Source organism: Eriocheir sinensis, chromosome 57 (genome assembly GCF_024679095.1).
Source record: "Eriocheir sinensis breed Jianghai 21 chromosome 57, ASM2467909v1, whole genome shotgun sequence".
NCBI lineage: Eukaryota > Metazoa > Arthropoda > Malacostraca > Decapoda > Varunidae > Eriocheir > Eriocheir sinensis.
The window spans coordinates 1,177,728-1,192,727 of NC_066565.1; the positions used below are offsets into that span (position 1 = coordinate 1,177,728).

Genomic DNA, 15,000 nt, shown 5'->3' on the forward strand with positions numbered 1-15,000 from the left:
CTCCATTTCCTTTCTTTTCTTTTTTTCCTATCTACCTTTTTCAATGTTTTCTTCTACTCCTTCTTTCCCTTCCATTCCTGTCTCTCCATCTTCATTTTCCTTCCTCTCCTTCACATCTTTCTCCCAGTTATTCGCTTTTTACATTTTCCATCCCTTTTTTTCTATTCCTTCCTTTATCCTCCGTTTTCTTTCTCTTCCTTCTTCGTGTGTGCGTGCAAAAACTACCAGCGAAATGCACACACACGTACACAGACAGCCAATTACACGTACACATGCAATCAGAGTTAAACGCACACGGACATGCACAGAGCAGGGTGTGTGTGTGTGTGTGTGTGTGAGTGTACTAATTGTCTATATACACGCAAGGTTGTACACATGCTTTATCTATGTAAGTGTGTGTGTGTACGTGTGTGTGGTTTTAATCTGTGTATGTGTGTGTGTACGAATTGGCTACGTACATGCAAGGCGTACACATGCTTTTATAACTGTGTGTGTGTGTGTGTGTGTGTGTGTGTAGATTATCAAAACTCCACATGCAAATTATATATACATTTAACTCTATACATATATTTTTTTGCACAAGTTTCCCTTAAAATGACCAAAAGATCGACGTTTTCCCTCACGCCGAAGGACCCAAAAAAACGGGGTAGTTGTTGCCTTTGAGAGGAGGACTAAAGGGGAAGAAAATATATATTACTTTAGCTGAATAAGTTAGTGATATCCTTACCCTTATCGAAGAGACATAGAGAAAGATAGGAAGAAGATAGAAGATAGAGAGATGGAAAGTGAGAGAGATAGGGAGAGAGAGAGATATTTAGAAGAAGTAGAAAGTTAGTTAATAGATAGATAGATAGATAGATATGAAATACGAATACACACACATATACATACACACATAATTACACAGTGAGAGAGAGAAAGAATAATAGGGGGAGAGAGAGAGGAGGAGAAGGAAGAGAGAGAGAGAAGGAGGAGGAGGAGGAGGAGGGAGGAGGAGGAGGAGGAGGAGGAGGAGGAGGAGGGAGGAGGAGGGAAGGAAGGAGAAAGAAAGAAAAAAAAACTGTAATTTGTATCATTAAATATTTTTCCTTCCTTCCTTTTTTTCCTCCATTCCTTACCTCCCTCTTCCTCCTCCTCCTCCTCCTCCTCCTCCTCCTCCTCTCTCTCTCTCTCTCTCTCTCTCTCTCTCTCTCTCTCTCTCTCTCTCTCTCTCTCTCTCTCTCTCTCTCTCTCTCTCTCTCTGGCGGATAAATATTGAATAGATTGTGTATAGAATATTGGGAATCTCTCTCTCTCTCTCTCTCTCTCTCTCTCTCTCTCTCTCTCTCTCTCTCTCTCTCTCTCTCTCTCTCTCTCTCTCTCTCTCTCTCTCTCTCTCTCTCTCTCTCTCTCTCTCTCTCTCTCTCTCTCTCTCTCTCTCTCTCTCTCTCTCTCTCTCACGTAAGATACACAGAATTAACTTTACGACGGTGTGAATGAGTGTGTGTGTGTGTGTGTGTGTGTGTGTGTGTGTGTGTTATGTAACCTTTCAATTTACTAAGGAAACGACGCGTGCTGTCTCGTAAGTATATTAACACGTAGGAACGAATTTTTATATATGACCTAAGAAAAATATAGATAATAATAATAATAATAAAACTCTAGATACTAACTCCTATTCCTAAACTAATAAAAAAATGGTAAAATATGTGACCCGTTAATAACATGTAACTCCACGAGACATCAAAATCCCTAAATAAAAACCGGGAATACTAATAAAAATAATAATAATGATAATAAAAATACCTTCTAATTATCAACGCCCATTCACTGCCTAATAAAAAAAATTATAATTATAGGCTTAGGTAACATTCAGGACCACTAGTCGCTTGATGTTCTCTACTCACCTAATAAAAATTCCCATAATGATAATGATAAATGATATTCTGAGGTAAATTATAACATCACAAAACACTAGACTTACATAATTAACTAAGGCGATTAAATATAGATGAGTTACTGTACCTAATCACTAAGGAAAGCAATTATATGGAACAGTTAATACATCAACAAATATTATCACGAGACTCTAGACTTCCTTAATTAACTGATGTGATTAAATAAAGATGAATTTCTGTACCTAATCACTAAGGAAAGCAATTATATGGAACAGTTAATACATAAACAAATATCAACACTCTAGACTTCCTAAATTAACTAAGGTGATTAAATAAAGATGAATTACTGGACCTAATCACTAAGGAAAGCAATTATATGGAACAGTTAATACATCAACAAATATCATCACGAGACTCTAGACTTCCTTAATTAACTAAGGTGATTAAATAAAGATGAGTTACTGTACCTAATCACTAAGGAAAAGCAATTATATGGAACAGTTAATACATAAATAAATATCAACACTCTAGACTTCCTAAATTAACTAAGGTGATTAAATAAAGATGAGTTACTGTACCTAATCACTAAGGAAAAGCAATTATATGGAACAGTTAATACATAAATAAATATTATCACGAGACTCTAGACTTCCTTAATTAACTGATGTGATTAAATAAAGATGAGTTACTGTACCTAATCACTAAGGAAAGCAATTATATGGAACAGTTAATACATAAACAAATATCATCACTCTAGACTTCCTATATTAACTAAGGTGATTAAATAAAGATGAGTTACTGTACCTAATCACTAAGGAAAGCAATTATATGGAACAGTTAATACATCAACAAATATTATCACGAGACTCTAGACTTCCTTAATTAACTGATGTGATTAAATAAAGATGAATTACTGTACCTAATCACTAAGGAAAAGCAATTATATGGAACAGTTAATACATCAACAAATATCAACACTCTAGACTTCCTATATTAACTAAGGTGATTAAATAAAGATGAGTTACTGTACCTAATCACTAAGGAAAAGCAATTATATGGAACAGTTAATACATAAACAAATATCAACACTCTAGACTTCCTATATTAACTAAGGTGATTAAATAAAGATGAATTACTGTACCTAATCACTAAGGAAAAGCAATTATATGGAACAGTTAATACATAAACAAATATCAACACTCTAGACTTCCTATATTAACTAAGGTGATTAAATAAAGATGGGTTACTAGACCTAATCACTAAGGAAAGCAATTATACGGAACAGTTAATACATAAATAAATATCAACACTCTAGACTTCCTATATTAACTAAGGTGATTAAATAAAGATGAATTACTGTACCTAATCACTAAGGAAAAGCAATTATATGGAACAGTTAATACATAAACAAATATCAACACTCTAGACTTCCTATATTAACTAAGGTGATTAAATAAAGATGAATTACTGGACCTAATCACTAAGGAAAGCAATTATATGGAACTCTTAATAATACATAAACAAATATCAACAGTCTAGACTTCCTATATTAACTAAGGTGATTAAATAAAGATGAGTTACTGTACCTAATCACTAAGGAAAAGCAATTATATGGAACAGTTGATACATAAATAAATATCAACAGTCTAGACTTCCTATATTAACTAAGGTGATTAAATAAAGATGAATTACTGGACCTAATCACTAAGGAAAAGCAATTATATGGAACAGTTAATACATAAACAAATATCAACACTCTAGACTTCCTATATTAACTGATGTGATTAAATAAAGATAAGTTACTGTACCTAATCACTAAGGAAAGCAATTATATGGAACAGTTAATACATAAACAAATATCAACACTCTAGACTTCCTAAATTAACTAAGGTGATTAAATAAAGATGAGTTACTGTACCTAATCACTAAGGAAAGCAATTATATGGAACAGTTAATACATAAACAAATATCAACACTCTAGACTTCCTATATTAACTGATGTGATTAAATAAAGATAAGTTACTGTACCTAATCACTAAGGAAAGCAATTATATGGAACAGTTAATACATAAACAAATATCAACACTCTAGACTTCCTAAATTAACTAAGGTGATTAAATAAAGATGAGTTACTGTACCTAATCACTAAGGAAAGCAATTATATGGAACAGTTAATACATAAACAAATATCAACACTCTAGACTTCCTATATTAACTAAGGTGATTAAATAAAGATGAATTACTGGACCTAATCACTAAGGAAAGCAATTATATGGAACAGTTAATACATAAATAAATATCAACACTCTAGACTTACATAATTAACTAAGGTGATTAAATAAAGATGAATTACTGAACCTAATCACTAAGGAAAAGCAATTATATGGAACAGTTAATACATAAATAAATATCAACACTCTAGACTTCCTATATTAACTAAGGTGATTAAATAAAGATGAATTACTGTACCTAATCACTAAGGAAAGCAATTATATGGAACAGTTGATACATAAACAAATATCAACACTCTAGACTTCCTAAATTAACTAAGGTGATTAAATAAAGATGAATTACTGTACCTAATCACTAAGAAAAGCAATTATATGGAACAGTTGATACATAAACAAATATCAACACTCTAGACTTCCTAAATTAACTGATGTGATTAAATAAAGATGAATTACTGTACCTAATCACTAAGGAAAGCAATTATATGGAACAGTTGATACATAAATAAATATCAACACTCTAGACTTCCTATATTAACTAAGGTGATTAAATAAAGATGAATTACTGTACCTAATCACTAAGAAAAGCAATTATATGGAACAGTTAATACATCAACAAATATCAACACTCTAGACTTCCTAAATTAACTGATGTGATTAAATAAAGATGAATTACTGTACCTAATCACTAAGGAAAGCAATTATATGGAACTCTTAATAATACGTAATATAATCTTCCTTAATAAAATAGTAAAAAATATTAATAATGTGACAAATAACATTCCTAATAACTAACTTCCTAAATTAACTTCCTAAATACTAAAAAGTAAAAAAGATAAGAAATAATAAAATAACTTCCTAAATTAACTTGGTGTTTAAATAAAGATGATTTACTATACCTAATCACTAAGGAAAAGTAATTATATGGGACACTTAATAATACATGATATAATCTTCCTTAACTAACAAATAAGAAAATGATAAATGATAATAGTAATAATAACGTTCTAAATACTAACTCCTGTACTATGGAAAAATCTCAGTTGTTAATTAGTTTCAACGACCAAGATGTTAAAGAAAGATTGATTAATAAAATTTGTTTGATACTTTCTATATGAAAACTACAAACAAAATTTTTATCTATACGAATCTTCAGTCTAGGGAACGATGCATATTTCTTCCATTTCTATTTCGTTTTTCTATTTCTATTCTCTATTTCTATTATTCAACTTCACATTAATATATGAATTGGCTTTCGTGTTTCTGTATTAATTTTTCACGTGAAATTCTAAACACAAATCTATCAAGCATGTCTATCTTCAAGGGAACGGACGATGCCTTCAATTTCAATCCATTTTTACTTCGTACTTCTATTCCTGTTCTGTATTTATTTTATTCAAACTTCACATTAATATATAAAAAATGGCTTTAGTCTTTCTCATTTTTCACGTGAGATTCTAAACGTAAATCTATCTAACATGTCAATTTTCAAGGGAGCGAACGATTGCTTATTTCTTCCATTTCTATATTTCTGTTCCTGTTCTGTATTTATTTTATTCAAACTTCACATTAATATATAAAAAATGGCTTTAGTCTTTCTCATTTTTCACGTGAGATTCTAAATATAAATCTATCTATCATGTCTATTTTCAGGCGAGCGAACGATGCTTTCTATTTCAATCCATTTCTATTTCGTATTTCCACTCCTGTTCTGTACTTGTCTTATTCAACTTCACATTAATATATAAAAAATGGCTTTAGTCTTTCTCATTTTTCACGTGAGATTATAAACACAAATCTATCTAACATGTCTATTTTCAAGGGAGTGAACGATACTTTCTTTTTCAATCCATTTCTATTTCGTATTTCCATTCCTGTTGTCTGCATATTATAAAACAGGTCATCTGCATAATATAAAAACAGGTATTTTAAAGTGTTCATTTTTAAAGTCTATGTCCATCATCTCTAGTTCTGTAATTATTTCATAGGTTAAGATTGTGAACAGGAGGTATTGCATCCTTGCCTTATACCATTTGTTATATTTATTGTCTGTTTAGTTCCGTTTAGAAGTATGTTAGTGAGGTCATCTGTATATATGTTTGCCTCAAGAGTGATAATTTTGGGGTGGACCTTGTATTCATAAGCGCTGTGGTAAGTCTTTTTTCTGTCTGCTGAATCAAAAGCTTTTTTAAAATCAAGTGAGGTCACAATTAGTTCTTTTTTTTTTGTTTTATAACTTTGATTAATGCAATATTTTAGTGTGTATAAATTGTCTGTGATTCTTCTGTCTCCTGTGAAGCCTGATTGGAGGTCACTGATATTGTCCGTGTGTTTCATGTGTTTTTCCAACTTTTGTCTGAGGATTCCCATAAACATTTTCTATGAAGTGTTTGTTAAGCCTTAGGTCAGCTGCATTGGTTTTGGGCTTTTTCTGAATTAATATAGTGTTAGATGTTTTCCATGACGGGCCAAATTTGTGGCTTTACCGTGTACTATCGACGGGACAAATTTGTGGCTTTACCGTGTACCAGCGACGGGCCAAATTTGTGGCTTTACCGTGTACTAGCGACGGGCCAAATTTGTGGCTTTACCGTGTACTAGCGACGGGACAAATTTGTGGCTTTACCGTGTACTAGCGACGGGCCAAATTTGTGGCTTTACCGTGTACCAGCGACGGGCCAAATTTTTGTCATGGTATAAACTCCCTAAAATAGATGATGCATAAATTGATCACAAATGCTTTGATATATATTATGAAATGGTTTGCGCGAGTGATGATTTTTTCTCATTTTTCTTGCTTAGAGGGACCATTAAGAAACATGGTCCCCGCAGCTACTGGGTTAAAGGCCCTTCTTTCTGAGCGAGAAAAATGAGAAAAAATCATCACTCACGCAAACCATTTCATAATATATATCAACGCATTTGTGATCACTTTATGCATCATCTATTTTTGGGGTTTATATCATGGCACAAATTTGGCCCGTCGCTGCTACACGGTAAAGCCACAAATTTGGCCCGTCGCTGCTACACGGTAAAGCCACAAATTTGGCCCGTCGCTGCTACCAGGTTAAAGGCCCTTCCCTCTAAGCGAGAAAAATGAGAAAAAATCATCACTCACGCAAACCATTTCATAATATATATCAACGCATTTGTGATCAGTTTATGCATCATCTATTTTTGGGGTTTGTATCATGGCAAAAATGTAGCCCGTCGCCCAAGCCAGCAGGTCAGACCCAGGGTGCGCCCAGGGTCTCTAAGTCCGTGTCTTCGCGCATAACACTAGTCCACGCCTCTTCTTATAGTTGTCTATCTTCTCCGTCAAAGTCTAAATAAAATTCCACCTTCCACAAAAATCTATCTACTTCATGGATTTCCAAACGAGGGATCGATGCTTTCTATTTCAGTCCATATTTCCACATTCGTCTGTTCTACTTATTATTATTATTATTATTATTATCTTTCCTATTTATATTCTCGTTCACAAAGGAGGGATGGCGCAAGACAAGGCTATATATATGTGCGTAAGGAGTGACCCAACGTTCCCATACTGTCGTACTCAGCCGCTTATATCTCCCGACTTCCTAACCCCCAACCTGTCTTCTGGGCTCCGATAACGAAACTCATTTATAGTTATCGTTAAGAGAGTTAGATCCTGATGTTTCTTGGCAATAGTTAGGCGTTAGAAACAGGGAAGCATTATGCTCTGAGTACACATTCGTCTGTTCTGCTTTTTCTTCTTGTTATTATCTATCCTATTAATATTCTCGTTCACAAAGGGAAGGGGAGGGATGGGGCAAGACAAGGCTATATATATGTGCGTAAGGAGTGACCCAACGTTCCCAGATTGTCGTACTCAGCCGCTTATATCTCCCGACTTCCTAACCCCCAAACTGTCTTCTGGGCTCCGATAACGACACTCATTTATAGTTATCGTTAAGAGAGTTAGATCCTAATGTCTCTTGGCAATAGTTAGGCTTTAGAAACAGGGAAATACTATGCTCTGAGTACACATTCGTCTGTTCTACTTCTTCTTCTTGTTATTATCTATCCTATTTATATTCTCGTTCACAAAGGCAAGGGGAGGGATGGGGCAAGACAAGGCTATATATATGTGCGTAAGGAGTGACCCAACGTTCCCAGACTGTCGTACTCAGCCGCTTATATCTCCCGACTTCCTAACCCCAAAACTGTCTTCTGGGCTCCGATAACAAAACTCATTTATAGCTATCGTTAAAAGAGTTAGATCCTGATGTTAGGCGTTAGAAACAGGGAAACACTATACTCTGAGTCCACATTCGTCTGTTCTGCTTTTTCTTCTTGTTATTATCTATCCTATTTATATTCTCGTTCACAAAGGCAAGGGGAGGGATGGGGCAAGACAAGGCTATATATATGTGCGTAAGGAGTCCAACGTTCCCAGATTGTCGTACTCAGCCACTTATATCTCCCGACTCCTACCCCAAAACTGTCTTCTGGGCTCCGATAACGACACTCATTTATAGCTATCGTTAAGAGAGTTAGATCCTAATGTCTCTTGGCAATAGTTAGGCGTTAGAAACAGGGAAATACTATGCTCTGAGTACACATTCGTCTGTTCTACTTATTATTATTATTATTATCTTTCCTATTTATATTCTCGTTCACAAAGGCAAGGGGAGGGATGGCGCAAGACAAGGCTATATATATGTGCGTAAGGAGTGACCCAACGTTCCCAGACTGTCGTACTCAGCCGCTTATATCTCCCGACTCCTACCCCAAAACTGTTCTGGGCTCCGATAACGAAACTCATTTATAGTTATCGTTAAGAGAGTTAGATCCTAATGTCTCTTGGCAATAGTTAGGCTTTAGAAACAGGGAAACACTACGCTCTGAGTACGATAACTTGGCAGCGTTGGTACGGACTGACGTAAAAGGTTCAATTAGCGTGGAAATCCAGGTGAGAGTTACGCTATTTTAACCCGTATTGACTGAGAGTGATTTCCCGGACGGTTTGCAGTAATAATAATGATAATAATAATAGTAATAATAATGATAAACGCTAATAATAATAATGATGCCAAATCTAGTCTAATAATTATTCGTCTATGTAAGTGTTTTCTATACTTACAAAAAAGCAAAAAAAGAAAATAGATAAAAACTATTATAAGTAAGTCCCCACTACATCTTATGCCCCGGTTACTACTACTATAAATACTACCACCAGTACCCCAGCAAGCCCCCAGTCCCCCTCAGTACCCCGCCAGCACACACTACTACTACTACTGCCACCAATACTACCACTACCAGCCTTCCCCCGGTAGCTACGACCCCTCTACCTACCTCCTCAGTCCCCCAGTACCCCAGGCAGCTCCCCCAGTAAGCCCCAGTACCCTTAGGAAGTCCCCGGTGACCTTATATCAACTACATCTACAATTACTACCACTGTGGACTTCCCCCAGTGACTACAGCGCCTCCCCCATTACCCCAGTACCCAGTAAGTCCCCCAGTACCCCCAGCAAGTCCCCAGTACCCTTAGCAAGTCCCCGGTGACCTAATATCAACTACAACAATAACTACTACGACTACAGACTTCCCCCAGTGACTACAGCGCCTCCCCCATTACCCCAGTACCCAGTAAGTCCCCCAGTACCCCCAGCAAGTCCCCAGTACCCTTACCAAGTCCCCGGTGACCTAATATCATCTACAACAATAACTACTACGACTACAGACTTTCCCCAGTGACTACAGCGCCTCCCCCATTACCCCAGTACCTAGTAAGTCCCCCAGTACCCCCAGGGAGTCCCCAGTAAGTCCCCAAGTACTACAACCACAACTACTACTAATATTACCACTACCAACATTCTTCCCCCAGTAACTACCCCCCCTACAGACCAGTCCAATCCCCCCCAGCACACACCACTTCGCCTCTGAGTCCCCAGGAGCAGATACCCCCATGGCGGTACGGGTATGAGGGTCCTGACGTCATCTCGGTTGGGAACGTTTGAGCCGAGGATGGCAGACAGGTCAATCGGACGGTAGTAAAAGTCTAACGGGCGGTACAGCGGGCTTATCATGTCCTCTTTCGGGAGCTGCGGCTTGGCGGGGATCTCTGGAGTGGGGAGTGAGTGGGAGTGAGTGGGAGTGGGAAGAGTAGGACTAGGTAGAGTGGTTGTAGAGTGGGAGGGAGAGAGTGGAGAGGAGTTTCGTGGTATGGAATGCAGTGGAAGAAGGCGGGGATCTTTGGAGTGGGGAGTGAGTGGGGAGTGGGAAGAATGGTAGGGAATGTGAGTGGATACAGGTCTAGGTAGAACAGCTGTAGAGTGGTAGAGAGGGAGTGGAGTTTTGTGGTATGGAATGCAAGAATGAGTGTGCAGAAGGCGGGGATCTGTGGAGTGGGGAGTGAGTGGGGAGTGGGAAGAGTGAGTGGAATGTGAGTGCGTACAGGACTAGGTAGAACAGCTGTAGAGTGGTAGGGAGGGAGTGGAGTTTTGTGGTATGGAATGCAAGACAGAGTGGGCCAAGAAGTTAGATTATAGGAAAGTGCGCATGGCCTCAGCGCTCACCTCCGTAACACTGACCCTTAAACCTGTGCTGTGTTTAATTCAAGGGAGAACTCTGTCAAGAATGAAGGAATAGAATAGAAGGGGGTGAGGAAAATTGAATGAACATGAATATATGAATGTTTGGAAGGACAGTAATTAATAATGATGATAATAATAATGTTAATATTAATTGATGTAGCTGGATATCTGAAATGTATAATGGGGAAGAATACACACACACACACACACACACACACACACACACACACACACACACACACACACACACACACACACACACACACACACACACATGCTGAAAAGGAGAATTATTAGTGTTAGAGTTAATATTAGCAACAACAACAGCAACAACAACTACAACAACAACAAGAATAATTATTTAGTGATATTAGTTGAAGCGGAGACATTAATACTTAGAGCAAGAGCGTGTTAGTAATAATAATAATAATAATAATAATAATAATAATAATAATAATAATAATAATAATAATAATAATAATAATAACGGTAGAAATTCACGTTTTTTCTCTTGTAATGCAAAATAAAGATAAAATAAATAAAATATGAAGTAAAATATGCAAAAAATCATCTTTATTATTATTATTAAACCTGAAATAGCAAAATAAATGACGAAAATAATAATAAAAATAATAATAATAATTGTAAATAGATTAGTAAAAACAATGAAAATAAAGATTGTAATAATAATAATAATAAAAATAATAAAAATAATAATAATAGTAAAGATAATGAAAATATACATACTTACACACATCCAAAGATACATATATACATACATACATAAATATACATATACATAATAATACAAAGAGAAGAAGAAAAATCATTATTAAAACACATCAAAAAACACCAATTATATAAAACACACATAAAAACAAACAGGTATGTGTGCGTATGTGCGTGTGTGTGTGCGTGTGCAGTGACTCATTACCAATACATACACAGGTGCACAGGTGATAAAAGCGTGCATGTGCGTTTGTGTGCGTGTATGTGTGTGCGTGTGTGCGAACAGCGGTGCACAGGAGCGGTGAGATACAGGTGCGATACAGGTAGTGGTGGTGGTGGTGATGATGGTGGTGGTGGTGGTGGTGATGGTGGTGGTGGTGGTGGTGGTGATGGTGGTGGTGGTGGTGGTGGTGATGATGGTGGGGGTGGTAGTGGTTGTTGTAGATGGTAGTGGTGGTGGTGGTGATGATGGTGGTGGTGGTGATGATGGTGGTGGTGGTGGTGATAGTGGTTGTTGTAGGTGGTGGTGGTGGTGATGGTGGGGGTGGTAGTGGTTGTTGTAGATGGTAGTGGTGGTGGTGGTGATGATGGTGGTGGTGGTGGTGATAGTGGTTGTTGTAGGTGGTAGTGGTGGTGATGGGGATGATGGTGATGGTGTTGGTGATGAAAAGAGAGAATAGAGAGAGAAAAAGAAAGACACTGGTGGTTGTGGTGTTGAGGTGGTGATGAGGGAGTTAGTGGTGATGAAATAAAGAGAGAAAAAGAAAGAAAGTTAAAGAAAGTGATGATTGTTCTTGGTAGTGGTGGTGATGGTGGAGTTTTTCATCACCATCATCATCACCATCACCACCATCACCACCATTGCTATATACTGACTTACCTTTACGTGGTGATAAATTTGAACTTGTTAACATTTTCTAATTCATTCATTTTCAAGTTCATTTTTATTTACTTTTATTTTCTTGATTTTGATTTTCTTTCTCTTCTTCTTCCTCTTCTTTATATGACATACTGTGAGCCTTATGTTACTACCACTGCTACTACTACTACTACTACTAATTATTATTATTATTATTGTTATTATTATTACTACGTGTTGAAAAAGTCTACGGGCAATACTCCCACATTTCACTACTACTACTACTACTACTACTACTACTACTACTACTACTACTACTACTACTACTACTACTACTACTACTACTACTACTATTACTACTACTACCACTACTACTTCTACTACTACCACTACTACACATACTTTTATCTTTTCACGCGAGTCGAAGAAAGATGTTTAAAATTCTGAGTGGAGAAACTTTAAAACGCTCTCTCTCTCTCTCTCTCTCTCTCTCTCTCTCTCTCTCTCTCTCTCTCTCTCTCTCTCTCTCTCTCTCTCTCTCACAACAAAGGACGTAATGGAGTCAATATTTCAACCTATTCTATGCAACCAAAAAAACAACTTTCTCTCTCTCTCTCTCTCTCTCTCTCTCTCTCTCTCTCTCTCACACTTTTTATTCCCGCCATTGAAATTAATTATTGGTATTGTTGTTGTCGTTGTTTTTTTGGTCAATCAATGGATGTTTTTTTTTTTTTGGTTTATGGTTTTGTTTTTGTTTTCGTTGTTTTGGTATTGATGTTGTTTTTTCTTTCCTGCTCATTCTTCTTCGTCTTCTTCTTCTTCTTCTTCTTCTTATTATTATTATTATTATTATTATTATTACGAGCTGGAAAAAATCTACGGGTAATACTCCCACATTTCACTACTTCTATTATTATTACTACTACTACTACTACTACTACTACTACTACTACTACTACTACTACTGGTGCTCCTCTTCCTCCTCCACCATCACCAGTAGTAGTAGTAGTAGTAGTAGTGTAGTAGTAGTAGTAGTAGCAGTAGTAGTAGTTGTAGTAGTAACAAAAATTTACAACTGGGAATGAAATCTTGTAGGAGGCTTATTATTATTATTATTATTATTATTATTATTATTATTATTATTATTATTATTATTATTATTATTATTTTCTTTATCGAATTTAAAACAAAGAAGAGATGAAAAATAATCCGAAAAAATTATATAGGTCAAAACAATACTATTTCTCCTCCTCCTCTTCCTCCCCCTCCTCCTCCTCCTCTTCCTCCTCCTCTTCCTCCTCCTCCTCCATGAATTGGCAGGTGGCTTGATGGGAGCTTGACACGCACACGTAATGAGGACGAGTGTGTGTGTGTGTGTGTGTGTGTGTGTGTGTGTGTGTGTGTGTGTGTGTAAGAATGAGATAGATAATGAAGGAGAAAAGAGAAGAAAAGAAGAGAAAAAGAGTAAGTAAAAGAGAAAAGAAGGAAGAGGAGGAAGGAAGGAAGGAAGGAAAGAAGGAATTAAGATTAAAACGGAAGAGAAAGATTAAAGAAGTAAATTAGTGAAGAGAGAGAGAGAGAGAGAGAGAGAGAGAGAGAGAGAGAGAGAGAGACTGTGCACTTAAAATCTCTGTCTCTTTTCAATAATTTATCATCCGCAAGGTCATAGCGAAACACCCTTGACCCCTCTCTCTCTCTCTCTCTCTCTCTCTCTCTCTCTCTCTCTCTCTCTCTCTCTCTCTCTCTCTCTCTCTCATTATTACAAAGCTCACGTTGAGTTAATTAGAACAAATTGATAACAAACAAACTATTATTATTATTATTATTATTATTATTATTATTATTATTATTATTATTATTATTATTATTATTATTATTTTTATTTTCCTTCCTTTCTCTCTCTCTCTCTCTCTCTCTCTCTCTCTCTCTCTCTCTCTCTCTCTCTCTCGTAAATTTCGAAGGTGAGACACACAAACGTACGAACACACGCACACCATAATTTATACTAATGTTCATTCTTTCCTCTCTCTCTCTCTCTCTCTCTCTCTCTCTCTCTCTCTCTCTCTCTCTCTCTCTTGTTTTTCTTGATTAATCTGTTTGTTGGTGTGTGTGTGTGTGTGTGTGTGTGTGTGTGTGTGTGTGTGTGTGTGTGTGTGTGTGTGTGTGTGTGTTGAAACGTTTCCAAGGAGAATAAGGAAGTGAAGATAAGGAAGAGGAAGAGGAGGATGAGGAGGAAGAGGAGGAGGAGGAGGAGGAGGAGGAAGAAGAGTTATGGCGTATGTGAGGGAGGAAGTTAAACACGATAATAACTCACGCGAGAAAGAGAGAGAAAGAAAGACAGAAAGAGAGAAAGAAAGAGAGAAAGAAAGGAAGAAAGAGAGAAAGAAAGGAAGAAAGAAAAAGATAATTGTGGAACTAAGAAAGAAAGTAAGATAAAGCAAAAAATTGAGATGTTAGAGAGAGAGAGAGAGAGAGAGAGAGAGAGAGAGAGAGAGAGAGAGAGAGAGAGAGAGAGAGAGAGAGAGAGACGTTAGGGGTGGCAATAATAATCACTACCTGCCCCCCCACCCCCCCTTTTCTCTCTCTCTCTCTCTCTCTCTCTCTCTCTCTCTCTCTCTCTCTCTCTCTCTCTCTCTCTCTCTCTCTCTCTCTCTCACACACACACACACACACACACACACACACACACACACACACACACACACACACACACCACGCGGCATCTCTCTCTCTCTCTCTCTCTCTCT

At 36.8% G+C, this 15,000-nt stretch overlaps 1 protein-coding gene across 5 annotated transcripts in view; it reads right to left on the reverse strand.

The window, feature by feature from the left end:
* LOC126984453 (uncharacterized) overlaps window positions 1–15,000 on the reverse strand; it is a 153,920-nt gene that overhangs the window by 32,571 nt on the left and 106,349 nt on the right. The gene's annotated exons all lie outside the window — the stretch shown is intronic.